The sequence below is a fragment of the Ambystoma mexicanum genome, chromosome 9 (genome assembly GCF_040938575.1).
Source record: "Ambystoma mexicanum isolate Mex_15411 chromosome 9, UKY_AmexF1_1, whole genome shotgun sequence".
Classification (NCBI taxonomy): domain Eukaryota; kingdom Metazoa; phylum Chordata; class Amphibia; order Caudata; family Ambystomatidae; genus Ambystoma; species Ambystoma mexicanum.
This window is the reverse complement of record NC_090931.1, coordinates 442,917,260-442,926,350: the sequence shown is the minus strand read 5'-3', so window position 1 is coordinate 442,926,350 and position 9,091 is coordinate 442,917,260.

The following is a 9,091-nucleotide window of genomic DNA, read 5'->3' as shown; positions in this document are numbered from 1 at the left end:
TGATAAACACGTATCAGGAGACTTGTGACAGCTTCATCATAACACTGACATTTGTTTGGGGCACTAGTTGCTGGTTTGGGCATTTGTTCTTCCAGTGACCCTATGGCTTTCAAGAACTAATTTCATTGGGGCTTTACAAATCAGTCTCCTGGAAATTCTGTAGTAATCCCCTACGTCACCCTCTCGCACCTCCACACTGACATCCTCCCTCCCCATCAAGAGGTCTTTCCTTGGAGGTCCTGCAGATGCAAATCCATGAGTGCGTTTTCAGTGTTTTCTTTCTTTTGCACCTGGCATGACAGACAGTGATTAGCCGCTGTACGCATTTCCATTAAGAGCTTTGTTTGCCAACCTATGCGTATAGTTTTTGGCTGCTGCTGCACTTTTGGCAATAGTCCCTAAACAAAGGTAATTGCCACGGCCTCTTCTGCAGTATTTGTTGGTTTCATTATGCCAGAAAGCTGCAAAAAACACCTTAAGCCAGTCCAAATAGCCCCTTGTTCAATTAGTAAAACTTTGGATTTCACCATAAGTAGCCCAGGGTAATCCAGACGTGCACCCCGTGCTCACTATGCCTTAGGGAGGTTCAGCTCCACAACTGATGAGGCTTGGCTATGCCGAAACCCGTGTCTGGGGTTGCTGATGGTACTCTTGTTCAGAGGAGAATTGCCTAGCATTTCGGTTCTGGACTGCCCTTGAGGGTGGGATCAGCATGATATGCAAATGATTATTTCTCCTTTGTGAAGGGTGCAGTGAGCTAAAACATGGTTGTAGACCCTCTTGAGTCAGAGAATTCCATAGAACAGGGTATTTGACCCATGTTCATTCTCAGTAGAGGGGCTCCCACACCCTTGTTTAATTAGTTAAACTAGGGGTTTTACCCCAAGTAACCCAGGGTAATCCAGACAAGGACCCCTTGCTCACTGTGCCTTAGGGAAGCTCAACGTCACTTTATTGATTTTCATGCAAGGCGTCATGCTGGCGCTGTGTACCTGCTTTCCTTTGAAATTGTTGTGATGAAGAAGCTAGTTTGCCATAGTGAAGACACCAGAAGACAATGTGATGCAGGAAACCAACCCAACGCTACCCAGGGAAACAGGGGAGTGATGAACTGTCCCCACGCCATGGGACGTCCCTTCCCTGATTATCGTGGTGCAAGGACAGTGCGGGACACTAGCAGGGAAGGTCAAACAATATCCTCAAGTCGAAAAGGCATATCGCGATACGACGTGAAGAAGGTGGTAGGCAGGATAGGCGTTGTGGGTGAGATCAAACTGATATGCCAATGGATATTTCTCCTTTGTGGAGGGTGCGGTGAGCTAAAACGTGGTTGTAGACCCTCCTGAGTGAGAGAAATTCCATAGAACAGGGTATTTGACCCATGTTCATTCTCAGTAGAGGGTCTCCCACACCCTTGTTTAATTAGTACACACATGTGTTTGTTCATATCAGCCCAAGAGCATTATATCACTTTATCACTAGCTTAAGTTCATCTGCAAATCTCTGTGGATCCTCATAATGTTTGGAAAGACTTTGATTAGGTGTCTGAGTTTGTTTGTTTGTTTGTTTTAATATTTGTAATGCGCGCCAGACCCGGGGGTATCAGGGCGCAATAGGCATCAAGAGGCTTGTTCAGCTTAGGTTACAATGCTGTGCAGTATCATACATTTATATACAGTCAGTAGTGATAAGGGCAGCTTGTACAGGATAGGCATGAATCTGGTTGGTTACACAATAAGAACACAAAAAACAATAGGTAGTATTTACAATATGTACAAAAGGAGTGAAAATTCCAGTGTGTATATATTGGGATGTTAGATGTCATTCTCCTTGATCCAGCGGATGACGTGAGATCTAAAGCGTGGGTAGGGTAGGTGAGCCCTCAGGGGTGGGGGGAGGGAGTTCCAACATTGGGCAGCTTTAACCGGGAAGCTGCTCCCACCAGTATTCGTGCGTTTAAACCTGGGCACTGTAAGTAGGTTGGTGTTAGTGGTTCTTGTGGGTCGGTTGGCAAATTGTCTCATAAATCTGTCTATGAGATATTTAGGGGCAACTTGGTGAAGGCATTTGTGTGTGAGGGACACTGTTTTGAGAAAGATTTTATCATTCGTAGATAGCCAATTATTAGATCTTCTGTGGTCAGAGATATGGGCTTTCTTGGGAATGTATAGGGCTGCTCTTAAGGCGGTGTTTTGCAAAATCTGGCTCTTATTGGTAATGTATTTATTACTCCCTAGGTATAGGGCATTACAATAATCCAATTTGGACAGAACAAGGGCTCTTGCCAAGGTAATGCAGTAGTTAGGGGAAAGGAAGGGCTTAGCTGCTCTAATTAGTTGGCAGGTGTAAGCTGTTGATGAGGCCATGGCGTTGATTTGCTTTTTAAAACCTAGGGTAGAGTCTAAATAGAAGCCAAGGGTTTTGACTTCCTTGGCTACTGCGATGTTATTATCATCAATTATGAAGTTGGAGTAATTATGGCCTAATTTGTTGAGATTTGCAGGGGTGCCCAGGATGAGGAGTTCCGTTTTGTCATCATTCAGGCATAGATCGTGAGAAGCCATCCATGCCTGGATGATGAGGTACACTCTATTCACAAAGGCCAAATCCTTGTTGTAGTCTCCCGTCAATGGGATGAGGATCTGAGTATCATCGGCATAGTTAGTGTAGGTGATACCCAGGTCGTCTAGATCATTAAAAAGGGGCTTTGTGAAAATGTTGTATAGCGTGGGGGACACGGAGAATCCCTGTGGCACCCCACAGGTGATCGGTATAGGGGGCAGCTGCTGCTATGGGAGAGAAGACACGCATTGTTCTATTGTCCAAGAAGGATTGGATCCATCCTATCGATTCTTGTGAGAAATGGGCGCAGAATCCAAGTGGTTGCATAGGATCTTATGGTCTACTAGGTCGAACGCCGCTGAGAGATCAAGTAGTAGCAGTAGTGCTGCCTTACCATCGTCTCACAGCGCGTCGATCTGTGCCTTGAGGTCTATTAGCGCTGTTTCAGCTCCATGTTGTGGTCTGAATCCTGACTGCTGTACTCCTAATAGTTTGTTGCATTCCAGAAATTGTTGGATTTGGAGGTAGGCCACCTTGTCCAGGATTTTAAGCAGGAATGGGAATGTGGTGATGGGGCGATAGTTGGTGGGTGTGGACGGGTCGAGGGTTTGTTTTTTAAGTAACGGGAGGACCCAAGACTGTTTCAAATTGTTGGGTATGGTACCAATGGAGAAGGAGGCATTTATGAGTTTGGAGATGAAAGGGGAGAGGTCACGTGCAGCGTCTTTTATAATTTGGGCTGGGCACGGGTCACTGTGGCAGTTAAAAGATTTGAGTCCCAGGATGATTTTTTCTACTTCTAAGATGGATACTTTATTAAAGTTGAAGCGAGGTGTATGTTAATCGGGAGGTGGTGGCGGTGGTTGGGATATAGGTTTGGATGTTTTGTTCGGCTTAGAGGCCAAGAGGAGGGTTTATTTTTTATTATCAATCTTCGCTTAGAGAGTTGCTACCTTATTCGATAGGGCACTCTGAATGCTGGTACACCATAGCTTGTCCTTGTGACAGGTATCTGGTGCTATGATGAGTGATTCTATTTCTTTAAGGATTGTGAACAATTCTTTAGTCCTAGAATTGGCTTGCGTAATGCGCAGATTGAAAGAGGATTGTTTGGCAAGTATGATTTCTTTTTTGTAGAGGGAGGCTATTTTGCTAAGGTTGTTTTTATTCGTCTCAGAAGGGTCTTGTCTCCAGATTTGTTCGCGTTTGCGTTTTTCTAGTCTCATAGCTTTCAAGTGAGGGGTGAACCAGGTGTTCACATGTTTTTTAGGTTTGCTCTTTCTATTTTTCAGTGGTGATATGGCGTCTAATGATGATAACGTTATTTTGTTATACTCCTCTACCATGGTGAAGGGGTCTGTGTTGGCGGGGAGCAAATTTTAGGTGGGAAGAATCAATGGGGTAAGTTTCTCAGCTGTAATGTTTCTTTTGTTTCTAGTGGGGATGGCTGGGGCTATGTTAGTGGTGGGTAATGGCGGCGTAGCCTCTAGAGAGAAAGAAATCAGGTGGTGGTCAGACAAGAGTTGGTGATTGATGGAAGTAATGTAGGTCTGGCAGTTGTACTCTGCTACCCAGTCAAGGGTTCTTCCTTTGGTATGGGTGGCAGCCATCACTTTTTGGGTGAAGCCCAGTTCCTTGAGGGAGCATTGATGTGCATGGCGTTGGTGAGAGATGGGTCATTGAAGCCTAAATTAAGATCTCCTAGGAGGAGACAGTATGAGGCGTTTTTGAGATTATCAGATAAAATATTAGTTAGGTCTTCTTCGAAAGAGCCTAGGGGGCCAGGAGGTCTGTATATGAGGTGGATAGACAGGGTCTGAGAGTTCGAAATGGGTAACTTGGCTGTGAGGGATTCGCAAGAGTCTAAGTTTTGGGGTGTGGAGAGTCTCAAGGACAGATTGATTTTGGAAATAATGGCAAGGCCTCCACCTCGGGACTTAGTATGATCTATTCTAAGGAGAGTAGTCCTCAGGGATGGCTAGCATGATTGCCGGGCCTGCTGCTGAGTGAAGCCAGGATTCAGTGATAGCAAGGAAGTCCATTTTGTCTATCTGGAGCAGGTCAGCAATTTCCGTTGCGTGGGCTACCATGGAACGGGCATTTATAAGAGCTCCTCTTATGCTACTCTGGGTGGATTCCTTGGATGGTGACTGGGAATCGTGGCAGTGTTTAGGGTGGATATTGAAGTCTCGAGTAAACCGGCTATTGAGCTGGAGTGGGTGTTTGGTCTTGAAAGGTTTGTGGAGGGAGATGTTAGTATTAGACTGTGGGCTACTGGAAGTATTATTTATGAGAGGGCGGTAAATATTAGCTAGAGGTTCATAGATTTTAGGGAGTGTAGCACAGAGTTTTAGGTTTCTCTGAAGGAGACTGCATGGTCTGGTGTCCAAATTATTGTGGCTTGGAGGTTTGTTATTATGGGACACCGGATAGGGTGTAATAGCTGCTAATGGCGAGGTAGGAGTCATGATGGGATGTTAGGTGCTGATACGGTATAGAATAGTCCTCAGCAGGACAGTATAGGTCATTGGCAAGTGCATAGTTTATTCGTATGATGACTAAGTGGCATCGGAAGTAACTTTAAGGCCGGGATGGAGTGCAGGGTGCTGGGGACTCAGGGGGGCACTGTCATCAGTGGGTAGCCTAGGTTGGCAGTGTGTCTAGGAGCTATATGGCAGACATATCAAAGATTGCCTGGAGCTGCAGATATGGTGGTGCCAGTCTGGTAGAATGCAGTTACAGACTAAGTGACATTGGTCAAATACAATGCAAAATCAACTAGGTGACACTAGGCAGATAAAATGCAGGTTCAAGGCAAGTGGCACTAGGCAGATAAAATGCAAGATCAACTAGGTGGCAATAGGCAGATAAAATGCAGGTTCAAGGCAAGTGGCACTAGGCAGATAAAATGCAAGATCAACTAGGTGGCAATAGGCAGATAAAATGCATGTTCAATGCAAGTGGCACTAGGCAGATAAAATGCAGTATCAGCTAGGTGGCACTCGGCAGATAAAATGCGAAATCAACTAGTTGGCACTCGGCAGACAAAATGCGAAATCAACTAGGTGGCAATAGGCAGATAAGATGCAAGTTCAGGCAGGTGGCACTAGGCAGATAAGATGCAAAATCAACTAGGTGGCGCTAAGCAAATAAGATGCAAGATCAACTAGGTGGCACTAGGCAGGAAAAATGCAATATCAACTAGGTGGCAATAGGCAGATAAAATGCAATATCAAATATGTGGCACTAGGCAGATAAAATGCAGGAATCAGTATAATGTAGTAAAGACATTACTGTGCAGCAGGGGGCTTTGCGCAAAAGGCGGCTGGCTTGAGCCTCATGGCAGTGGTACGGTGCATAGTACTATAGTACGTGTTATGGAATAGGTGCTTTTGAGTCTTACTGTAAATGCCTTGCAGGGCCAGGGGTCCGGGCTAGGCTGACAATCATAAGGGCTGGAGAGTACAAATGCAGGGGTCGAGGAGGCAGGGCTAAGGGACCTGAGGCATCAGGCAAAACAGCCAGCTCAGTCAGCTCAGTCAGCTGCCTTATTCTTCTGCCTTGTTCCGTGGGTCGGAGCTCGCCTGTGCCGGCGAGTAGTGATTGGCTAAATGGGTGCAGCCAATCCAGATGGACCAATGCTTATTAGTTCAGGGTGGAGGAGGTCACATACTGTGGGGCGGCCATCTTGGAGAGGGGTGCACCTCGTGTGGTGCAATGGCGAGTGCGCACAAATAGCGCAAAAGGGCACTCAGCTTCAGAAATCAGCGGAGGTAGATGATCCTGATACTTGTAAGCGGCAGATGATAAAAACGAGTAAATAGGTGGCAGGATGCCGCGCGAGCATGAAAGGGCCTGGGGCTGCTCGAGAATATGCCCAGAGGCTTACCTTACAACCCAGCATGGTGAGTTACCACAGTTGTCACGATGTGTGTACAGTAACTAAGCTTTTTCTTTCATCAAGCTTCCCTGGTAGCTGTCTCAGTGGGGCTTGAGTAAATGGAGTCTCTCTCCTATAGCTCGTGCCTATTTGTGTGACAGATAGCAGCAAGGGAGAGTAGGCAAGAACCACGGGGCAGCCATCTTCTCAGGTCTCTCATTCGTGGTATAGGTGGAGGATTTATTGTGGACATCTGACCTGGGATGTATAATTGGGACGAAAGCGGGTATGGAGCAGGAAGCAGCTACTGGAACACAGGCTGGTGGGCAGCTGTGTAGCGTGTTAGGATGAAGTCCAAATAGTTTGCTCGGGAGCCGTGTATAGTGGGGTAGATGGAGCAGTCTGTTGAGGATAAAGTAAATGGGGTTCCAGCCCCGAATTTACAATCTTCAATTAATTTACCCTTTGATTTCACATTTTTATTTGCTCTCTCATTTTTCTTTCAAGTCCTTTAATTCCTTTAATTTGGAGGCATTTCGTCTGCTTGATGACTCTTCGAACCACATAATTTGGGGCAGATTTGACTCTTTTTATATTCGAAAGCTCTCTTTAAGTTCTATCTTTTAGATGTCAAAGGTACCTTTGTGCAGGAATTGGTTATGCCGATTTTACTGTATTAAAGCATGACATTCCTGTAAGTACCTACATGTTCTACTTGTGAAGAAAAGAACATGTTTATTACTGTTCACCTCTTTGACACCACATTAGCAAACCTATTTCTGCCACTGCATTTCAATGGGCATTCTTATGTTTCAATATCACATTAAAGATTGCTTTGGGTATTGCTTGTTTCTAGAGGACTCTTGGGCATTCGTAGAACTTTGGACTGAAAAGTGTTGTCTTGTAGGAATTGATGCAAACGTCTTTTAGACGCATGTAACCAAATACTGGTTATGCCTGGGAAGGACAAAGGATAGCTAAGAGAGCATGGATGACTACAGAATGGGAAGGGTGCATATGCTCCTTGGTGGGAAGCGTGCAAGGACTCTTCATGACGCGGTAACTGGAAATTTATATCAAAGGAGGACCAGATGTGAATGAAAGGATTTGTGTTTATTGGAGAAGAGATATACCTCTGAGAAGTCCCAGTGAGAGTTTTCAGAATGATTTAAGTTTTAAATCTGTGAGATAACTAGAGACCTGTAAAGGTGAAGGGGTATAGCGGGCGGGCTAGGCTCAAGCAGTCCATTCCTGATTGACGTAGATGCTGTGTTCTGGTCTTGCGAGATTACCATTTAGCTGTCTCTTGGACATCTCCCTAAATGAATGCGTGAGTCTGATTTCTCTGGAATCCTTTTGTATTGAGCGTGCATGCAGTGTGCTGTGGTGCACTTCGGCGGTTTGTCCATATCTTTGGACTGACCTGTCCTGATTATTCTGGTTACTCTGATAGCTACACCCCAAAAACTCAAATCTCTCTTAAAAGAGCCCTACTCCTTGTATACTATACACAAGCACACACACACACACGCACACTCTCCACACATAGGTAAACAACGCTTTTCCGTGGCTCTCAGTGGGAAGATCTTCGGGAAGGAAATAATTCACTCACCAAAGCTCTGAAGATATGCAAAGTACAGGGAGAGAGTTGTCCATTTATGGTGTTCCCCAGAGTCCCTCTTGCTTTCGATACCTACTGCCAAGGGAGGTCCTTGGTTCGGCTGGAAGCAAGAATATTCCCAGACGAAAATAACTTCATACACACCCATTCACATGGTCTGGTGTACAATGCTATCCCCACTGGCTCACCCTTCCCACTACTAGCAATCAAGAGCTGACTACATATCTTACTGAAATATTTTCACAACGTGCTACTTGCTGATTACAGTCACGCCAACTGACTGCATGCATCTGATTAAGTGCAAACATTCCTAACAGTGTTGTGTTTTGTAATTCAGTACATTGCTCCTGTGCATTTTCTGTCGCAGACCTGACTTGACACGACCCTTACAGATTACAGGGCCAACCCCATAACTCTTACAAGTTACAAATAACATCACAAACCTCCCAAAAAAACCTAGTCCAACGCCCTTCTTTCTGCCCACATAAAAATACAGTTTCCTGCATAAACCCAAAAGGGGACACCAATTATGTTCACGGCTCGCTCCGACTACTTTGATGGATATTTATTTAGACAGGCCCTGAATGGCGGCCTGTCTGGGTTAGCACAGGTACAAATAGTGCATGAGTCCTGGGAAAGGGAATCAGTGTTGGAGGGCCAGAAATGTAAGAAGGAGGGGTCGGGTGAGGTTAGGAAAACACGGGAGGGGGAGAATGGAGGGTAGGGGGCAGAGGCACGGGAGAGCTAGGGTCTATTTCTGGAAGAAATCTGGGGATTACGGGGTTGTCCCCTGCTCTAAAGGAGGGTAAGGGGGGTTGGGGCTAAGGCAAGTGATTTCCCGCAGCACCAAAGACAGACCCTGGTAACCCAGCTTCAGCAACAATGGCTGTGGGGAAATCACATGGAGCCATGTCCTTGCTAGCCTACGCTGCTTTCCTCTGATGTTCTGAACCAACAACCCACAGACGAATTCCAACCTCCTTTTCCTGTCTTAAACCAGTCTCCTCTAGATACCTTCCAAACCCTTC